Below are 23,168 nucleotides of genomic sequence, written 5' to 3'. Positions count from 1 at the left end.
CTGGGATGAGAGGGGGCACTTTTGCTAACAGCCTGATTACTGATCACTTTTCAATAATGATGGATATGAATATTACTATTGATGTCCCGACTACTAGCTGTCCCCAACACTGCTCACGCTTTTTAAATTCTTCTATTATATCCGATTTTAAAACCATATTCTCTAGTCTTGATGTGCATGTCCAAAATAATAGTATCGATGATTCTGTCTTAATATTTAATTCTTCTTGTAAAACGGTTTTAGACTCAATCACTCCGATCAAGATACGCTGTAATAAGAGAAGACCTGCTCCCTGGCTAAATGAAAATACGCAATCGCTGCGCCGCACCTGTCGAGCTGCTGAACGGCGTTGGAAAAAAGATGGACAGATTGTTTCTAAACAGATTTTTAGAACTTCTCTATTCAACTTCCAGGCTGCAGTTAAGAAAACTAAACAAGATTTCTTTGCTGATTTAGTATCCCGTTATTCTAAGAATCCTAGGGTCTTATTTAATTCAATTAATGCGGCCATTCACCCTCATTCTGTGATGGAATTAAATAGCACTGTTCATTCATGTGACCAGTTTCTATCATTCTTTGTCAGCAAAACTGATACTATCCGCTGTGGCATTGTTCAAACTGGCTATGAACTTCCAACTGTTAAACAGGGCATTGTCTTAGAATCCTTTAATCTAGTCTCACTTTCACAGTTAAAAAGAACTATTGACACCATTAAACCAGCTCCCAGCCCTCTCGATATAGTACCACTATGCCTCTTAGTGGAAGCCTTTGATGTTTTGGGTTCATCTTGACTACCCATTATCAATGATTCTATAAGTATGGGGGCTGTGCCCTCATTTTTCAAACATGCTGCGGTCCGTCCTTGTCTAAAAAAGGCAGAATTAGATCCTGCAGTTTTAGCCAATTTCGCCCGATTTCCCAACTGCCATTTTTGGCTAAAATTCTAGAAAGAATTATTTATAATCAATTGGTCAATCACCTTAACTCCAATAATTTATTTGAGATCTACCAATCTGGCTTTAAGAGTTTTCATGGTGTTGAAATGGCCCACCTGAAAGTATTCAATGACATCTCTATTATTACTGACTCAGGTGATGCAGCAGTCCTTCTCCTCCTTGACTTGTCCGCCGCCTTTGACACCACTGACCATGAGATATTGCTGATGCGGCTTGAGCATCTTGTTGGGCTTAAAGGGGCTGCTCTTAACTGGTTCTGGTCATATTTAACTGGTAGACACTTTTCAGTGTCTTTAAATTCCTCTTTTTCGTCTACTGCTCCTCTTCAATATGGTGTTCCTCAGGGATCTATTTTGGGTCCTATTTTATTCTTTATATACCTTCATCCTATTGGAGTAATTTTTAGGAAATTTAACATTTCTTTTCACTGTTATGCGGATGATACAAAGGTTCATATTCCTGTCTGCAACTCTGCAATAAATCAACTCCACAACTGTCTTTCTGAACTAAGATCCTGGATGTCTAATAATTTTCTTGATCTGAATCAAAATAAAACGGAGGTGCTTATAGTGGGTCCATCAGCTAAAGCCCAAATTGGTCTTGAACTTCTCGGCTCTTTCTCTGTCTTTTGCAAACCTCAAGTCCACAATCTAGGTGTTATCTTTGACAGTAACCTCTCTTTTGAGAAACAAGTAAATTCTGTAGTCAAGAGTTAGTCAAGAGTTGCTTTTTCCAGCTTCGTCTATTAGGTAAGATCAAGCCTTTTTTATCTTCTAGGGATCTTGAGAAAGCTACGCATGCTTTTATTTTTTCTCACCTTGATTACTGCAACTCGCTTTATTCTGGGATTAGCAAATCCCTGATACACAGGTTACAGTTGGTCCAGAATGCTGCCGCTCACTTTCTGGTTGGGGCAAGAAAGTCTGATTCTGTTTCTCCAATGTTAGCTTCTTTACACTGGCTTACACTGTCAGTTTTCGAATTGATTTTAAAATCTTGTTGCTAGTTTATAACTCTTCACATGGGCTTGCTCCTGCCTATTTATCTGAATTGTGTGTTTTACACCAGCCATCCAGAGTGCTTAGATCTTCTGGTCAGTTGTCTCTTGTTGTCCCTTGTACCAAATGTAAAACTAAGAGGGACAGGGCTTTTGCAGCTGCTGCTCCTCACCTGTTGAACTCTTTACCTCATCATATAAAGGAGTCGTCTACAACTGGACTGTTCAAAACGAGATTAAAGACTCATTTCTATTCACTTGCATTCTGTGACCTTCAGTAATACTGATGGTTTCCTTATTGTGATTATGTAACATTACTTCTATTTATTATTTATGTTCATATATTTTATTTCTATTTATGTTATTTGTTTGATTTCTTTTATTCTATTATTGTAAAGCACTTTGGCCACAGCATTCCTATGTTGTATTAAATGTGCTATATGAATAAATTGACATTGACATTAAGCCTTGTCTTCGTATTCCCTCACAGCCTTGAGAAACCTCCCCTTGAGGAAAACAAAACCAAGGAAGCCCTGTCCCTTCCTAATTTATTAACAGAAATGATAACAGGAGCAACAAATTTAAAAGAAGATGAATCAGAATGATCTCCAACAAAATTCTGACCAAAAACAACAAAAATAAAGGAAAGAACTAGAAACAAAAATGGTGACACTCATGCAAGCAAATAAACAAAGTGTGTCATTAAAAAAAATGTTACAAATGGTGATGAAGGGACAAAATGAAATGTTATTCTTACTCATCCTGACATTTACAGTGAAGTATTTTAGAGTTTATTCAACTGGATGATAGTTAAAAAAGGAAGGAAAGGCAATTTAGAGGGTTATATTCAAAACATTTTATAAAATTAATGAAGTAATCAAAAAATGTTTTTCAAAAACTCATCTTATAAGGACACCCAGATGCCCCCTACAATATGGAGGAGTATTTTAGACAAAATTAATAAATTCTAAAAATAAATCGATGTATTGGGAAATGTGGCAATAAATGAATAATGCATTTGTGTGTACATTTAATTATTTGCATGCACACAGCATGAAGTACACTTTGAAATGAAAACTGCCTTTTTCACCATTCAAAGTTGAGAGGGATGGTCTAGCAAGTGTTGTTTTTTAATTGATGAACCGTCTTCTGTAGATTGATCATGCCTAATTTAGAATGTCTAATTGTGAGATGGAGGTAAAAACATAGTACAAGAATTAGAAAAAATGCTTATTATTCCTGACAAAATGGATTCTGCCTAAGATATCACCTATTTCAGTAAGAAAATTAGAGATTTGTCAAAGGAAATAACAATGTTAGCAGCCAACTGTTTTTGGAAACATCGAGGAACTTTTTTCAGTGGACGAGGCTACACACCAGCAGCTCAGATAACAAATTGACTTGGACAGCAATCCTTTCACATTCCAGCTGAGTCAATAGAACATAATCTTTTTTGCAGTTTAAAAGTATGATGGATTGCATGTCAGTTCAGTGTTTCAGAGAAGATGAATGAGCCTGTTGACATGATGGCAGTTGCACCTGCATCAAATGAAGTTTTGACACATTGACACAGATTGTCAGATTTACCACCCGCAAATATTCTGAAGAGAAGATTTGACAGTTGTTATAATACTGACGTTAGCTACTTAATCACAAAACTCCACAGCACTGATCAGTAGCAAGCCTGGCACTTTTTAATACTGTTCAGCAGGGGCTTGAAAGGGTCTGATCTAGTTTGGCCATCAAACATTTAAAATCTGACCATTTTATAAAACTATGATGGTAAATGAAAACACATTCTAAATGACCAGTCTGTTTATTGTTGATATTAAACATTCATCTTCAAGAAACTAATGTTTTCTCTATTCCTACAGGTGGACTGAAATAAGGAACTTCATAAAGGGTTTCTCTAAAACCTAGAGGGAATCACTGTTCAAGTAAATAGATTGGCCATAAGCAGAGTCATTCTATGAGAAACAGAAAGAGAAGCATGTGGTGTTAAATAAGAGACACTTGGTAGGTAGTGTTATATATATGATTTACTATTCCTTGGTTTTCAGGTATAGCCAAATGTAAGTACAATATTGCTATGAAACAGATGTTTTAAAAAGTTGGTATGACATCAGAAATAAAACATTTAAAAAGAATGTGAAAACAAACCCCAAAAAAACCCTGTGGTTTCTATGTGTGATAGCACCTCCTACACTGTAGCATATTATGAATATTATTAACATTTATTCTCAGTGAAATACAGTAATTTCTTTTATCTGACAAAAAAGAATACAAAAGACACCTGGGCGAGTATTCCATGAAGCACGCTCAGTTAGGCGATTTCAGTACCATCAAAGACGAATAAGGCAAATAGATCCAGGGATCTAATGCTTATGTCTTAGTCTGGTTTGGACTTGTCCATACCTTGCTAAAGGTGAAGCTGAGCTGAGTGTGGTGGACATAACGAAAACATAATGAAAAGATGTGTATAATATGGAATTTTTAGTTAATATATAATCTTTTACAATTTATTGTAAGTATATACTTATACTGAACTGGCAACATTGGATTATTGAAACATAAGGAAAAGGACTGAAAGTAACTAAAGGGTTAACTAAATGTGGCTTAAATCTTGAACAAATGAGGTCTACTTCACCTTAGAGAAACCGGTAGTTTTCCAAGGTTAGAATGAGGTAAGTGAGTAACAAACACCCCTCTAGAAAGCGAAGATAAACTCATGGGAAAGTCCAAACACCCTTCCTATGAAGCGGTGCTAAGATCAATCGGACAACCCTAAAAATCACCCCTATTAGCAAAGCACCATTCAGGTCAATGGGAAAGTCAAAAGGAGTCAGAAAATACTGGTGGTATTAGATGATTCAATGAAATAATAAAGCTGTGCCTATTAGGAGTCAAATCACATGATGTATTAGAAAATTTAATGGTAGAAAAAAGGCATAAAAGCAAAAGAATTGTATTATTGATTTCCCAATTCCATGGACTGAGACATTTATTCATGATATGTGTAAATAAAGAAAAGCGCTGCACTCTCATCTAGGCTCATGACTGCCTTCTTTGAACATAGCAGAAAGTTTTTTCCACAACAATAGTAATGTAATTCACAAGAAAAAGGCACACTTCAAGACCTGGGATCAATAATGGTGGGCTCCTTTCCTTGCGTACTACAAAGAGCTTATAAACCACCAGCCAAAATAATGAATAGAAAAAGCCCCTTGTTATCTATACTAATAAAAGGCAAAGCCCTCACTGACTGACTGACTCACTCACTCACTCACTCATCACTAATTCTCCAACTTAAGTAGAAGGCTGAAATTTGGCAGGCTCATTCCTTACAGCTTACTTACAAAAGTTGGGCAGGTTTCATTTCGAAATTCTACGCGTAATGATCATAACTGGAACCTATTTTTTCGTCCATATACTGTAATAGACTGCAGCTCGATGGCCGTGGGAGGCGGAGTTGCATCCCACGTCATCATGCCTCCCACGTAATTGAGTGCCTACCCATATCAGGTCAATATTCACGGATGAAGGACTGTGCTTATGCAAACGATCTTTGATGCATGTACTCCGAGCGGCTCACGTGAACTGACTGTGAACGTAGTACGCATACAAGCATATTCATAAGTGCAGCTACTGCGGAAACAAAGCACAAGGTGGAAAAAGTCAATGTCCAGCTAAAGGAAGACAATGTAAAAAAAACCCATCCATGCAGTATGTAATGTCTCAGATAAGAGTACCGATTTGGGTAGTGAACACTTCGATGAATGAAACCTGTTATCTTTACCATGGTTGACAAACACAGAATGTAACTTGAACACAACACATCCTTCACATTGTCTTTTTCATAACTTCTTTAACACACTACTTCTCCGCTGCAAAGCACGGGTATTATGCTATATATATACACACACACACACACACACACACATATATATACACATATGTAGTTTTACTGTGAAATAATGCAAAGAGTACGCGACCCGTACCTAATTCTGGGTTCATCAGGGGTACACACTTACTGCACCCCCTATATGTTTATATGTATGTATATGTTTATATGTGTGTGTGTGTATATATATATGACAGCAACACTCATAACAGTGACAAAACAATTACATTGACAGTCATGTTACATTATTTTTAAAACGTTTCCTTTTCTTTTTCATTACTTCTTTAACACACTACTTCTCCGCTGCGAAGCGTGGGTATTTTGCTAGTCTCTATATATAATATGCTACCGTGGCTGTTCGTTTGTCTGTCCAGGATTTTAAACCACCTGTAGCTAGCAAACAGTTTGAACTATTGACCTAAAATTTTTTATACATATACTTTGTGACGTCTACTATCCATGTTTGGGGTAATGATTGACCTCCAAGGTTATTCCTCTTTTTATATTATTATAGAATCAACTCTCTGCAGCGGTCAGCCATGAGGCGCATGCGTATGTATGCCGTTCTCATTCCATACCAACTTCACCATCACTTCCCCTACATCTTCATATCATAAATCATTCTTGAGGCAGATTGAAGACTTAAGTGCCAGCTTAAGTAAAAAATTAAGTAAAACCTACTACGTAATTGCAACACAAACACTGACTTAATCAGTTTTAACGCTGATGCTGATGCTGACAAAGAAGAGAACAAGGGTGGAGAAAAGAAGAGATTCTCAGGAAGCAGCAAGTGCATCAACCTCTGAGCAAACAAATGCTAAACGTACAGAGAAGGAGTCTGAAAACTATGAATGTTCAAGTCAAGTGTATTCACTTCACGTTATTGCACAGTGCGTCGTTACTGGTTTTTCGTATAAGTGATGATAGTATTTGTATGTACATTGTAAAATAATAAAGAGTAACATTATTATTAAACAGATTTATTTATTATATTTATAATAGTCCATTTAGCCTTTTTGCTTAACTTAACTAGTAAAGTATTAAAAATTCAAAATGTTTTGTAATTGAGGATAAGCCAGTAAAGCATAAGCATTCATAAAAATGATCATGTCTGGACTCATGACAATGATTTTCATGTGGATATTTGTTGTTTATTCAATATATACAATGTAAAGAGTGGTAAGTGGATCTGTGTAAAGTATATTTATCCAAAGTTGTATCATTGAAACTAGGTAATGTTATTTAGGCTTTCCAAACATCACAAGCACAACAGACTGCACTTACATGTATGTGCGAATAATGGCAGTACCAAGCTAATTAGAGACTGAATATTCATCCATCCTCTTCCGCTTCTCCGAGGTCGGGTCGCGGGGACAGCAGCTTCAGCAGATGCCCAGACTTTCCTTTCCCTGGCCACTTCTTCTAGCTCTTCCGGGGGAATCCCAAGGTGTTCCCAGGCCAGCCGAGAGACATAGTCTCTCCAGCGTTTCCTGGGTCTTCCCTGGGGCCTCCTCCTGGTTAGATGTGCCTGGAACACCTCACCAGGGAGGCGTCCAGAATGCATCCTAATTAGATGCCCGAGCCACCTCATCTAACTCCTCTCAATGCGGAGGAGCAGTAGCTCTACTCTGAGCCCCACCTGGATGACTGAGTTTCTCACTCAAACTTTAAGGGAAAACCCAGACACCCTGAGGAGGAAACTCATTTCAGCCGCTTGTATTCATGATCTCGTTCTTTCGGCCACTACACACAGCTCATGACCATAGGTGAGAGTAGGAACATAGATCGACGGGTAAATTGAGAGCTTTGCCTTACAGCTCAGCTCTTTTTTCACCACGACTGACTGATGCAGAGCCCGCATCACCATTCTTCCCTCACTCGTGAATAAGACCCCGAGATACTTGAACTCCTCCACTTGGGGCAGGATCTCGCTCCCAACCTTGAGAGGGCACTCCACCCTTTTCTGGCTGAGGACCATGGTCTTGAATTTGGAGGTGCTGATTCCCATCCTAGCCGCTTCACACTCGGCTGCGAACCGATCCGGAGAGATCTGAAGATCACGGCCTGATGAAGCAAACAGGTCAACATCATCTGCAAAAAGCAGTGACCCAATCCTGAGCCCACCACACTGGACCCACTCAATGCCCTGGCTGCGCCTAGAAATTCTATGCATAAAAGTTATGAACAGAATCGGTGACAAAGGACAGCCCTGTGGCAATGCGGACCAAGCTCTGACACCGGTTGTACAGGGACCGAACAGCCCTTATCAGGGGGTCCGGTAATCCATACTCTCAGAGCACCCCCACAGGATACCCTGAGGGACACAGTCGAATGGCTTTTCCAAGTCCACAAAAAACATGTAGACCGGTTAGGCAAACTCCCATGCACCCTCCAGGACCCTACCAAGTGTGTAGAGCTGTTCCACTGTTCTGTGACCAGGATGAAAAACCACACTGTTCCTCCTGAATCCAAGGTTTGACTATCTGACGGACCCTCCTCTCCAGGACCCCCGAATAGACTTTTCCAGGGAGGCTGAGGAGTGTGATCCCTCTGTAGTTGGAACACACCCTCCGGTCCCCTTTCTTAAAGAAGAGGACCAGCACCCTAGTCTGCCAATCCAGAGGCACTGTCCCTGATGTCCATGCGATGTTGCAGAGGCGTGTCAACTAAGACAGTCCTACAACATCCAGAGCCTTGAGGAACTCTGGGCGTATCTCATCTACCTCCGGGGCCCTGCCACCAAGGAGTTTTTTGACCAACTCGGTGACCTCAGTCCCAGAGATGGGACAGCCCACCTCCGAATCCCCAGGCTTTGCTTTCTCATTGGAAGGCATGTTAGTGGGATTGAGGAGGTCTTAGAAGTACTCCCCCCACTGACCCACAACGTCCTGAGTTGAGGTCAGCAGCGCACCATCCCCACCATATACAGAGACTGAATATGTAAAAAACAAATCATTTGTAGCATCAGTGCACAGGTCAGTCCTTTTAAAAGACACTTTGCAGTTGTATTGTGCAGTTAAACATTATGATGAAGGCAAACCTCTTCAGTAGGAGTGACATTGGAGCATTGCACTAGTGCCAGAAGTTGCAGATCACTTTTTGGCTGCTAAATGTGGAATATATATTTGCATGTACTAAACGGATGCTTATAGTAATTCTAAAGTGAGTTGTGTTCCGGTAGATAATTTTCAATTCCTGGCAAATATGTTTTATATTGCTGTTGAAAACGTACTTGTTTTAAACGTTTGAAGTATAATGTTCACAAACCAGTATGTTAATATTTCATTATGCAACACACAAATTCAGAACTGAAATGTACTTCATAATCAAACTGTTATGTATTACCACACAATCTCTCTTGCTTCCTTTATAACAGACACATTTCTTATTTTGTGTTATTATAATCGAAAACATTTACTGAAAATCATCACTCAGAAACAAAGTCCCTGATCTATACTCTTTACCTGACAAACCTAAACTTGTGATTAAATAGTACAGATTTGTCTTTTTAATTTGGGAGGCACCACCTTTTAAAAAGACATTACATACCGCTACATAGTGGTCACATAACTAGCAATAGGGATCCGTTTATTATAAACAATATTGCAGTTGGTGTTCTAAAATAATTCAAAATGATAACGCTTGGTAGAATATCACCACAAACTAGTGAGACTATAACATCATTGACAAAATGATTAAAATAAAAAAAAAAATCTAAAAACAACAAAAACTAATTAAAACAAAGTCTTGGAGGCGAAACTCAGATTCATAATTGTGTTTATTCATTACACTGTAGTTAAAACTGCTTTATTGGGTATAGCAAACTGGATAGCTTTAATAAAAACAAAACAAAAAAACAGCCGCATTAAAAATGCACACATTTCTGATAGCTCATAACAAAGCTTAGAAAAATAAATTGTAGGTTCACTTGCAGCCTTTAGGTATAAATGGGTTATCTTAAATGCAGGACTCCTTTAGAGCAGGGGCACTCAAAGTGTTTTGGCCTGAGAACTACTTTGCTAAAGTCAAGTTTAACAGTTTACCACTTGAGCTTGACAGTCATCCATTTGGGTAATTCTTATAAAATAAATATATTTATGTAAAAATACTAACATCCAATGTTGCCATATTTGCATTTCAAAGCTCCAGGCTTCAGCCACTGATCGATAACAACCTCTTAGCCAAGAAGATCGATTAACAGCAGGCAGCCTGTCAGCATGTATGTGTGTGTCACACCCAGCATGGAGTGAAAGGACCTCCTTTACAAGAAGTGGCCAATAAAGGCTGAACTCAAAGTGAGTTTAGAACAGAGTCTTGTGTACTGGGTGAGGTCAATGCAACTGGTAGAGAAGCTGCTGAATATAAGAGAAAGTAACAGATGTAGAAGGGTAACCACAACAAGCAAAGGGGAGCAAAGCAGGAATGAGTAGATTTGAAACAAAAGCTGTTACTGTCCACAAGAAAAGTTAGACAGTGTATTCCATGGTGGTAGTTTTAGATCCATTTCTCAGGTATTTAAGCACACTGATGTAGTAGGGCTGATATTAACTAACAGTCTTGCTTGTTATAAATAAATGTTTAAGTACATAACAGACTTACGTATCTGAGTGATTTAAAACTCAGTTTGCCCTCATGACTTTCAGCTTATGAGCCACTTGATTCACAATTGAGAACCAGTGGTGATCTACTGCTTTAGAGTATGTGTGAGCATTTCATACCATTTATAAACTAAATTGAATATTTATAAGTAAACATCACCTTAATGCTGCCAGTTCTGCATGTATACAGTTTCTTGTGATCAAGAATCTCAGCTGTCAATTTGCTACATATGACATATTGGAATTTTTAAATATAATCTGTATTTGTAACCTTCTGTCAAGGGAATCTATTCGGGAGCCCGGGATTCCCAGGCATTTTTCATTCCTGCATTCCCAGGAATGAAACTGCTTTAATTCCTGGGAAACTGGGAATGACCAAGCTTGCATATATAGCATGTAAAAGTGTAAAAATTGATCAAGAAATAACAGAGTTATAGTTGAAAATAATTAAGTGTCACGGTTTATTGGCCCACGGTGTAGTGTGTTGCTCATTAATTCAGTCAACAACAGACCAGCAGCAGTCAGTGTCCCGGCTCAGTGGACTGGGAGGAGTCCACACTCTGCAGCTCACGAATGCCGGAACGGGGCACACTTCATTGATGTCTGTCAGACAGCAGCTTTGAACAGCAACTTGAAATTGCAATGCGTCAGTCTGTTGCAGCCGCATTATCTGTGCCAAGAAACTTGCCATCACAGAATGATGACAAGAAGCTGGATGCATCAATAAACGCTGAAATTGAGGTGTTTCAGAGCAATGGCAAACACGGACGTTGTTTAGAACAAGTGTATCAGTATCTGATGACTGTGCTGCCTACTTCAGTGGAGGCAGAGGGTGCTTTCTCAGCAGCTGGTGTACTCTGCACGAATGTACACTCTGGCTTGGACGACCTTACGCTGGACACGTTGTGCTTTCTAAGCTCTTATTACCGCAACTAACTAGATACATGTACTTATATGACAGCATGAACTGCTTGTAGATAAGGTTAGTCTTTTATTGGTGTCAACATATTGCAGTAGTTTTATTAAAAAATAAGTGTCGGTAGTTCTAAAACCATTTACATGTGAGATGCCCGTGCACTGTGTCATCCCCGGGTGCCTGGGATTCCCGGGAATGACATGCGGGATTCCTGAATTCCCAGGAATGGATAAACCCGTCCGGGAATGGATTCCCTAATGCATACATTTTACTCTGGTTGGTTCATTGGTTTACACCCAAATGATTTAAATAAAATAAAAGTCTGTTATATTATATTCTGGTTCTTCTTATACCTTTGAGTTGAGTCACCACCCTTAAAATTTCTGGGCATATAACAACTGTCCATTCTTGTTTATAGTACATCTGCTGATTTCTTAGTCATCCTTCAGTACATTTTTTATATTACATCAACCTTTCTTCTGGTACTTTATTTCTTAGTATTTTTCCTAAACCAAATCTTTATTTCAGTATACATTTTGTTGTTCATTTGACCTTTATCAGGTTTCCTGGTGTGCCTGAACAGGTTTCTGACATGTATTAAGCCTGTATGCTATTTCTTTAAGATGAATGCTATGTTAACCTAAAATTAGTCTTCCACACATCTAAAACGACAGCTACAAATGAAGCTGTTAAACAAAGAACTTGCTAAGCAGGAAACTCAGAGTGAAAGAAACACTATGCTCTGACAAAAACAGAGGTCAGTGGAAGGATGAGAATACCAAGGTAAAAGAAAACTGGATGGTGGCATGAAAAATAAAGAGCAAATATTCATGAGAGTCACTTTTATTATAGAAACAAAATGAAAATAAAACAAATGGGACAACATTTGTTGCTTTAAATACTAAAGAGTTGTTGATAGTACCATAAGAAAAAGGAGACAAAAAGGGTTTGTGCCAGGATTTGCTTTCATCAGCAAGAGTACCTGCATAAATTAAGTAGCTCCTAAAGAGGTTGCAAAAAAAAAACACAGAACTGAAAACAGGGAAAGCCAAAACAAATACATAAGCAAAACAAGATAACAGAAGAACCAAAAAAAGAAAAAGAAAATGTGAAATGAAAAATACCAAGGCACAGAGAGATTTAGACCTGGTTCTAGCAATTCTAGAAAGAATCAAATGAGCTGACTTTCTTTTTTTTAAGTATTGATTTTATTCGAATAAGATAACACTTCATTATATTAAGGCCAACTTAAAAAACAGAATTAAAACCCCACCAAGGAGAAAGAGAGGAGAGCAAACAACAAGAGCAAATCTTTAGGGAGAATATACTTTTTTCTTATATATATGCTTATTCTAAATTTTTATTAATTAGATCTTGCCATATTTTAAAAAAGTTTCGAACAGATCCACTAAGTGAGAATTTATTTTAATCCAATTTCAAATAGTATGCAACATCAGTTACACACTTGCTTATAACAGGTGGGCCGGGATTCTTCCAGTTGAGCATGATAAATCTACATGCTAGTAGTGTGGTAAAGGCAATTTCAATAAATTTGTCCTTCTCTACTTTAAGCCCATCTAGACATTCACTAAACACAGCTTTTAATAGGTTAGGAGTGATTGTAACACTAAGGCTGTCTGATTGGCATTCAAAGATTTTTGTCCATAGAGGTTGGGAGCATGATACAGTGCATTGCCGCACTCATCACACGACAGACCATCAAAAGATCCCAAATTTGGACCCAAGTGCAGCACCACACTAGTTTGAATGGAGTGGAAAAGAGTGAGTTTTTTTTTTTTTACAGTGGCTGAAGCACTAATCCTGCCACAAATCACACTTTGCATTTTAAAAGTGAATGGCCAATGTGAAAGGGGGAATCCTTGTTGAGTATCACGTTGTAATATGAAGTAGTTTGAAACAATTGTTGCTAATACGAACAATGGCTTCTGGTCTGGTATAAAGTAACTTGATCCATGCACATATGTTTGGGCCAAACCCAGATTTGTGCAATGTGGTAAACAGATTCCATTCAACCACGCCAAATGATTTTTTTTATGTCCAACACTAATGAGATCTCTTGTGTGTTAGATTTTATTGGTGAGTATATTACATTAAACAAATGGTAAAGATTAGAAGCTCGGTGTCTGCTTTTAATAAATCCAGTTTGATCTTATTATATTTTAGAAGGAAGCACTTTCTCGGTCCTTATACCTAGAACTTTGGAAAGTATCTTAACATTATTATTCAGAAGTGAAATTGGTCTGTACAATGTTCATTGTAATAAGTCCTTATTTTTCTTTGGAAAGAGGGTTACTAATGCTTGGCAAAAAGTCGAAGGTATAGTGTCGTTGTCTCTAGCATCTATAAACATTGCTAATAATAGTGGTTTCAACTTATTTGAAATTATTATTTAAAAAACTACTGGGTAGCCATAAAGGCCTGCTTTGGAGCGAGTTTATAGTGTATAGTAATTGAGACAGTGTCAGAGGTTTATTCAGTTCCTCTGTGCTAAGACTATATAACTATGGTATCTGTAATGTATCAAAAAGCTCATAAGATTGCGTCTTCTTTAAATTGACAAGAATATAAGGACTTATAGTACTCTCTAAATATAGGAGTTATATTTTTAATTTCAATTATTTTATCTCCATCTGTGTTGGTATTTTCTGTTATTGCGTTGCAAACTTCCAGCTTGTGGATTTGTTAATTTGAACTCTTATTAGCCTTCTCTTCGTGTTCATTGTAATGATGCCACAATTTAAAGGTGAGCTGGGGGGTATTTTTCGTACGTGGATTACTTGCTTAGCCGGATGTAATTGTTGACAATTTGACCTGATCCTGGATCTGTTGGTTTTTCGAAACTCTTGGTGGAAGTGTTGTCATAGCAACACATCCTAATCCTCAAACCTGCTTGGAGCAGTTTTGTTCTATGTAAACAAGGATTAGCTCCCACACGTAATCAGTGACAGTGTGTGGAATTCATCCAGTCATGGCTTCGCAGTTCATGAATGAGCGACCAATTGATATTGGTGCGCAAATTATACGAAGAGAATTTCATATAGAGAGAGTTTTGCGCGATCGGTAAGATCCTTTATTGCTCCCGGAGGAAATTCTTTTCGAAAGATACCCCTTTAGCCGAAGGGGAATATTGTGCCTCAGAGATTTATTAGCTCCTTATATTCAAATTCAAACTCGGCAAAGTCAGACTCTCACAACCACACAGACAGTATGCATTGCTTTGAGATTTCTTGCAAGCGGCACTTTTTTATATACTGCAAGCAATGCGGAACATCTATCGAAAAGTGCAGTGTGCCAGGCAATTCGTAAAGTCTGTTCGGCTCTGAAACATTTTCTTTTCGTAGTGTTTCCTGGACACCTGCGTGTGCAGACCATAAAAGAGGCGTTTCATGCCATTGCAGGTAGGTAATACACAGGAAAAAACACCCACAGTTCCATAAAGAATCTCACAATCAGCCTAACTTTCTCATTACCTAGGATTTCCAAATGTGATTGGGGCACTGGATTGTACACAGATCCGAATAAAGGCCCCATCAGGTCCAAATGAGCCAGATTACGTGAAGAGAAAAGGCTTCCACAGTATTAACGTGCAGGTAATGTCATTTTTTGAAAGAGTTGAAAATAGCCAATAGGTATGTTGACAGTAAAATTGTTTGACCTACATGCTATCAATTCTCAGATGATCTGTGATGCATCCTACCTTGTATCAAATGTGGAGGCTAAATGACCAGGGTCTGTTCATGACTCTAGAATTTTTAAGGAGTCACACCTGTATTGGACATTTGAACAAGGTAATAATCTAATTATTAATCATGGTAATGTGTGTATTGTATTCACAATTTTTACATATTCCACAGGTCATCATGATAGAATCCTGCTTGGGGACAGGGGATATGCCTGTAGGAATTTTTTAATGACCCCGTTTCCTGACACCAACCCTGGGCCACAAACTCTATATAATGCAGCTCTGTCTAGGACAAGGGCACGAATTGAAATGACCTTTGGCCACCTATAGGAGAGATTTCAATGTCTAAAAAGGCTGAGGGTTGCACCTGACAGAGCATGTGACATAATTGTTGCATGCTCTGTCTTACACAACATAGCGACCATCAGAAAAGAGAGAGTCCCTGAGGTTTTGGTGCAGCCTGATGATGACCTTGATCCAGTGCACCTTGAGCAAACCAGTGGCAGAGCTGCCAGAGAAAGAATTGTGGCCCAACATTTTCAATGAAAAAGACAACAGTGGTTTCACACAAAACTGATTTATTATATATTACGGACCTTCAGCCTGTAAGGAGGAGAACATAAATTAAGGATACACTCACGCTTACACATCATGGGAAAGAGAAGAGAATTTTGTTACCAATTGTTTTTCTAGTATTTTTATCTGCAACTTCATTTTGGTTGTCTTTAGTTCATGAAGTTCCATGTCCTGCTGTATTTTCCTCATTTTTAGTTTCCTGTACGTGACTTTCTGCTGAAGATATCTCTTGTATAGAGCCCTCACATTTTTCTGCAAATAAATACACAATTACAAATGCCTTTTTTCCTCTATATTGTAAACACAGTATATCATTTTGAATCATTTCGTATCAAGTACAACAGATGGCTCAACCAACCTCACCATCTCCTTTTTTTGATGTGGATGTTTCAAAAGGTACATGTGTGCTGGCTTCAGGCTCCTGCAACACAGTTATATCATGATTAGCACATGGGACTGATCAGAATGGAGTTTGTTCAAAAAATTTGAACATTTGCCTCTCCTCCTGATGAATAATCAGACACAGTGTCTTCATCAAATATTTGAAATTCGTCAATAGCTCGGTGGTCAGACACAGGTTCTAGAGATATGACATTCCCTGCAATTGACCCAACAAAAAAACAAAATTAAAAAGAGGGCTAAATGGGACATACCTATGACACACATTGAGGACAAAATATATGTAATGACCATCCTTTACCTGAAATGAAGTTACCACTGCATCCTGCCACTGGTTCTGAGGAGCAGCATCCCCCTGGAATGCCCTCAGAAACCGGGCAATGGGCATTTTGGTGGAGAGCCAACTCTTCTGCAGGGGTTAGGTCTGGACTGCGTGGACCTCCACCTGTTTTTTGCTTGTCTGACTTCTTCTTATTAGCTTTCAAATTAATGGTTTTTCTATTATAAATGATTCTTTACGTCAACAGTTCTTTAAATAGTTATATATGAAAATTTACCAGTTTGAAGTATATTCTTGTACTTCACTTTAACCTGTTCCCATGTTCTCCTTCTACTCATGTTTGAACTGGAATTATGACATATTAAATAATAATTAATGTGACACATAGTAAATGAAACACTGCATTCAGTAAATAAAATGCACACTACTTACGCATTTAATTTGTCGGCCACTTTTTGCCAGCCATCTTTTCTAGTTTGGGCTGCTTTTGCAGTGTTACTGTACCTTGTACATATCAACTCTTGAAATTCTTCATATCCTTCGAGTAACAGGTCCTGCTCCGTTTGAGTGAAAGAATGCGCCCGTTCTTTTGTCATTTTGTTGCAGCCTATCAAAGACTTGCTGATCATGCTTTCTAAACTCAATATATATGGGCTTTTCAATCAGCGTGGGCGCGCGCAATCATCTCAGATGATTAGATCCAGCTAGACTAATCTACTACACCGCTGCATTTGAAAAACCAACCTATCCAGGATGAGTGTCACCGGCATTAACTTATCCAAGATGAGGCACCTGATCTTGGATGATTTAACCGACGTATGGAAAATACCCCCAGTTCTGTTTCTTTTTTCAAGAGGTTAAATTCTGATTGTAAAACCACTCTTTTCCTATAAAATTGCCTTAATCCATTCTGGATATTTTGCTGATTAACTGTGATGAGAAAGATTTGAAATAATCTGTCTTCTTACAAAAGTCTTCAAAGTTTCCCAGAATATTCCTGCAGAGATCTCTGAGGAAAGCATTTGTCTCTAAAAAAATAATTGGTTTGCTTGGATATGAATGCTGTACAGTTCTCATCTGCTAGGACACAGTGATTTAAGCTCCATGACCAGAGAGGCATGGTTGGAGATAACCATAGAGTCATACTTGCAAAATTTGATATTGGGCAATAAATTATTATTTATAAAGAAATAATAATTTTTGGATTAACTATGATGTACTGATGAAAAAAGGAGCATGCTCTTGAGTTTGGAGTTAAAAATCTCCAAGGGTCTGATAAGTTATGATCCATTACAAACAGTGTGATTATTTTTGCAGTATTAGATGTTATTGTCACTATCGTTGAAGACCTGTCCAGGTCTGGATATAAAACACAATTAAAGCCTCTGTCCATTATAAATTTATGAAATAAAATATGAAATCTCTATCATCCAGATTAGGTATATAGATATTTATTAAAATGACTTACTTATTAAAACTGGTCCTTACTTATTAAATAGTCTCCTTTAAAAATACTATTTTGGCATTAAGACCTATTAAGTGAGAAAATACTTTTTTTCTCTTTAGATTGTGATTGAGACCTTTGACATTCCAGCTCACAAAGTTCAACGTTTGGTCAAAGAGACACTCCTTTGTAATTTTGTAATCTTAACTGAAGGTAGTACATTGTTTCAAACAATAGCTTCAACCAAGATATAATATTATTGACAAGTACTATGGCTAAGGAGCCTATAATTTTGTTGGCAGTTGTTGGGGTAAAAAGGATATGTAAGAGGTAACTTTCTCTGTTTGGGCAGATATGGAGGCGTTTGCTAGAGGAATCTGTGAGCAAGTGATGCACCATCTATAGTTTAGCAACCAATGTCCTGTTTACAGAGGAATCAAAGCATCACACACACATCCACATTTGCTTCTTGGTGAGTCACAGTCATGGCGGGTGGTGGAATGGTCCTTACGGATGACGCTGCAGTTGTGACTCACTGGGATGGCTACTTTAGGCAGCTCTTTAAAACTGATCCTCCAGCTAGGATGTTGGACATCTTTGGGTCCATGATTCTTGAGGCTTATCCTCCAGTTTGCTGTGAATCTCCCAATCCTACTGAGATTGCACAAGTTGTGAACTAGCTGGAGATATGGAAGGCTACAGGGATCTGTGCTATCCAGGGTCAGCTTCTCCAGGCTGTCCTCCTGGCAATGCGTTGACTCGAAAACAGGACTTGTCCACCCTGTTTGGAAAGGGAAGGGTGATTGCCTGGGTTGCAGCAAATACAAGGGGATAACACTGCTCTCAGTGCCGGCTAAGTCCTTGCAAGGGTTATCCTCAGTAGGATTCATTATCACTTGCTCACCTACCAGCAACTGGAGCAGTCTAGTTTTGTGCCTAAGAGGTCTACCATCGACTGCATCCTGGCACTGAGGGTTCTGATTGAGAGCAAATGTAAATATCAGCAGAGTTTCTTTGCAGCCTTTCTTGATTTTCATAAAATGTTTGACTCAGTTGATCAAGCTGCCCTGTGGGACATCCTGAGACTTTGCAGGATCCCCCAGAAGTTGCTGGATATCATGACCAGCCTGTGCAGAGTGTAGGCAGAACCACTATGTTTTTCCCAGTCAGGGGTGTGTTCTTGCTCCAACTCTGGTGTTGGGCAGGGTCATGGGGTCCAGTGGCTGTGGGGCATCTGTTGGTGAAGCAAGATTCACTGATTTTTGCTGAGAATGCTGAGTCAATGGAGGCTCTGATTGAGGCTCTCCAGGGACTGAGTAAGAAATCTGCATGTCTGGGCTTGCGTGTGTCCTGGATAAAAATCAAGATCCAGGCCTTTAATGACATCTTGGGCACAGCCATCAGCAGTGTGACTGTCTGCAGAAGGAGTGTCAGCCACAATGAGAGGATCTCGAAAGCGACATTCATGTCTCTGGTGACTCTTCCTATGAAGTCAATATATAGATTGGAAGGGTACCAGAGTTCATGAGGTCCCTGGAAAGGTGTGTGTGGCACTCCCAATACCTTTGCAAAAAGATGAAGGACCAAGTCTTTAAAGTCCTGTTGCTACCTGTTTTGCTATATGGTTGTGTGGCATGGGCATTATCCAATGACCTGAGACAAAGACTGGAGTCCTTCTGTACTGTGTCACTTCAGAGAATCTTTGGGTACAGCTGGTTTGACTTTGTGTTGAACGAGCAGTTACTCAAGGAGTCCCTAATGAGACACATTATCTAGATTGTAAGGGAGCGTCGGTTAGGGCATTACAGCTATGTGGTGTGATTCCCTGAAGGTGATCTAGCTCACAGGATCTTCATTGTTGAGGACCCGAGTGGCTGGACCATGCCAAGGGGATGCCCACATAACATCTGGGTGCAGCAGATAGATGGTCATTTCCAGAGTGTGGGATTAGACCGTGTGTCTGCCTTGGTGGTTGTCAACCAGTATCCTGAGCTGTTTTGTTGTGTGGTGAATGTAGCAATGTGCTGTACCAGTACATGTTCTCCAACCTGACATGACCTGTTGCTCTCTTCTCCCCAAGCACACCCCCTACCCAGGCCTCCCCAAGTGAGACTAGACCAAACTTCACAAAGTCCAAGTCCTCTGAAATGCCCAGAGACAGAGTATGTGCAATACAAAACAAATCCCTAGCAGCAGTGTCAAAAGGATTAAAATTGAGATATCAAATGATAGTACAGTCCAAATGCAATAAACCTAAGATATGATGTTAAACAGTCCACTTCAGAAAAAAAAATGAGATAAATTATAATAGTATAGTCCAGATGTAATAAACCTAGGTGTGATGTTAAACAGTCCCAGGAAAAAAAACACATAATGGTTAACAAAATATACTTATATTTAACATCCTTAGCATCACTCAAACTGCAAAAAACGGTGCTAAAAAACTGTATAGATGTGTCTCAAGTAAGTGTTAGACCTTCATATAGCTTGGACTTTAAAAGTGCCAAGAGTGTTAGTGCTGAGCATTGCACAGGAAATGATACAAGTGTGTCTTGTATAAGCGACAGTCCCTAGTGTTTCCTCTGCAACAGTGCAGACATGTCTTCTCCTAGCCTCATAATGGTGTCTTGCAGAATATGTTTTTCAGCAGACCAGGTGTTGTACGCTCTTGACAGTAATACAAGCAATGATGACAAAGTGAATCTGTGTCCCTGCAGTGAAACTGAAATGAACAGGGAAATTGAAAATGATTCTGATTTATCCGATAGTATGATGTTGCAAAAGTTGATCAGTCTGGAAAGTAAATCCATAAGGAATCACGCTACTATTGTCCCGACTGTGATGTTTGATTGTTCATCTCACGATTATATCTTACCACAATACTGTATATGGTATTAGCACCCATCCATTTTCCAACCCGCTGAATCCGAACACAGGGGTCTGCTGGAGCCAATCCCAGGGCACAAGGCAGGAACCAATCCTGGGCAGGGTGCCAACCCACCGCAGGACACACATAAACACCAAGCACACACTAGGGCCAATTTAGAATCAACAATCCACCTAACCTGCATGTCTTTAGACTGTGGGAGGAAACCGGAGTGCCCGGAGGAAACCCACGCAGACACGGGAGAACATGCAAACTCCATGCAGGGAGGACCCGGGAAGTGAACCCGGGTCTCCTAACTGCGAGGCAGCAGCGCTACCCACTGCACCACCATGCCACCCGGTATTAACATTATTATTATTATTATTATTATTATTATTATTTGTAGCATTATAATACCTTCTACACTTCTGACTTTGTACTTTTAGTGTTTTGCACATTTTACAGTAGAAAGATAAGATTTTAAAAATATGTTAATTTTACAAGCCAAAAATGCAACACTTTTTATGTTTTTTTCAAAAAAAAAAGTATAGCCCTAAGGAGTTTAATAGAATGCATTTTAACATAGTATCTGAAAAAAAATGGTGAAGTCAAAAAAGTTAAAACAAATGTTGCATAACAGATACAGTAGACCAAGTTCATGTTCATATTTTGCATAATGTCAGGATCAGAGTTTTAGCTCTTTTTCTGCTTCTTCAAGGAAACTAAAAATGAAGAACAAGTCATCAGTAATCACTTTCAACTTAGCAGGAAACAAGAAGCTGTATCTTATTTCAGCTTTGCGTAAGCATGGTGAAATGTTGTAGAATGCAGCTTTTTTATCACCTGTTAAAGGGGATAAATCTGGGAAAATATGAATGTGGTTAATTTCACATTTGTTCTCCTCCTTCTGTCCGAGAGTCAACATCAACTTTTCTTAACTTGCAGTTTGTTGAATCAGACAATCAGGGTTCCCAGTTTTAAGTTATTCGAACTGCATATGCAATAAGCTGCTGAGATCTCAGTATACAGTGTGAAGTCCTCTTTTGTTATTTTATATAATAGTTCAGCTATGAATTTCACTGAGTTTGGACTTTCTCAGTTTTCAAGGAGACCTCCAGTTCTGATTTTGTTCGTTCTATATCTGTCTTCCAATGCAGGTAATTTATCCCTAAGCACTTAACAATCGTATTCTACAGCAGTTGCGTTATTGTCAGCGGTGGATGTCAATAGTTCAACTTCTTCAATAAGAGTTGTAAACATCTGGTTAACTTCTTCTAGGGGATCTTCGAGTACTCTTATTTTACTCTCAAACTCACTCAAATTTTCTTGTATTTTTTTCACCAATTCTTGTTAGATTTTTTTAAAGTTTACATCAAATTTATTGCTTAATTATACCTCCTGATCTTTTTTCCTTCTTGTCCATTCTGCTGTAAATTCTATCCATTCTCTTTTGTATATTCTCCTTTACATCATTTATATTTCCCTATGTGAGAAACTCAACACCTTCATCTCAGACAGCTCCTTTCCACCTTCTGAAAGCACAGTTACAAATTGTGTTGGATTCTTTTGACTCGCATGGGTTGTTGATAGTAGTTGACAATGGAGATAAAGAAATCATGAGCTGACATTATTAACCATTCTTACTACATCTTTTATTAAGGAAAAATGGTCCCCATGATCCATCATATAATGTTGCAATGTCACAGTGAATTTGAGTTATCAGTAAATAATGGGAAATTGCTTATAAAACAAACACTAAAATGACTTAAAGGCTAGGAAAATGACTAAATGCTGAAAAACATGCTAAACCAAATGACATACCTGGCAGTGAGAATACATGATCTAACACAAAGAAACCGGAGAAGAAATTCAGAAAAGAACATAATGACTGAGTAAAATGAGTAAGACAAAGCTAATCTGATTACTGAAGTAGCTGCTGAAAGTCCCCAGTGTTGAACAAGCTGCTGCTACCTACTGAATGAGGCCTGCTTACTAATGAAACAGGCAGAGCATCACACCAGCTATCCGCTCTACTTCTTTTAGTTCCTTTGTCACATTTTCTCTCCTCTAAGCACTCTTTTCATCACTGTATGAACATTTCATATTCAGTCATTTCCCTTGCCTTGCTAGAGCTGTATATGGTAATGCTCAGTACAAGTAATAATGCAGATATCATAAAACAAAAAGATTTAAAGAAAATTTACAGCTTGGAAAGGATGAGTACATACCATAACTAAAATTAAGTCAAGAGAACATTAAATCAAAATTATTGCCTTAGGAAAACAAAAAGAAGAAAAAGAATATGAAGTGTCATAAATTAACCCTAGAGGTTGTGTTACTGTAATAAATATGATATGAGATATTATCTCAGATCTGATTGATTAAAACAGCTTAATGCACAGGTACCCAAGAAAGTGGATGTGACAAATGTAGAGTACCATGTTTGTCAGTACCTGGCAAGGTTATTACAGTTAACGAAAACTAAAATCAAAATTGAAACTATTCATAAAAATACATTTTCGTAAACTGAAA

The sequence above is a fragment of the Polypterus senegalus genome, chromosome 1 (genome assembly GCF_016835505.1).
Source record: "Polypterus senegalus isolate Bchr_013 chromosome 1, ASM1683550v1, whole genome shotgun sequence".
Classification (NCBI taxonomy): domain Eukaryota; kingdom Metazoa; phylum Chordata; class Cladistia; order Polypteriformes; family Polypteridae; genus Polypterus; species Polypterus senegalus.
The sequence above is the reverse complement of the archived record's forward strand: the minus strand, read 5'-3'. Positions refer to the sequence as shown.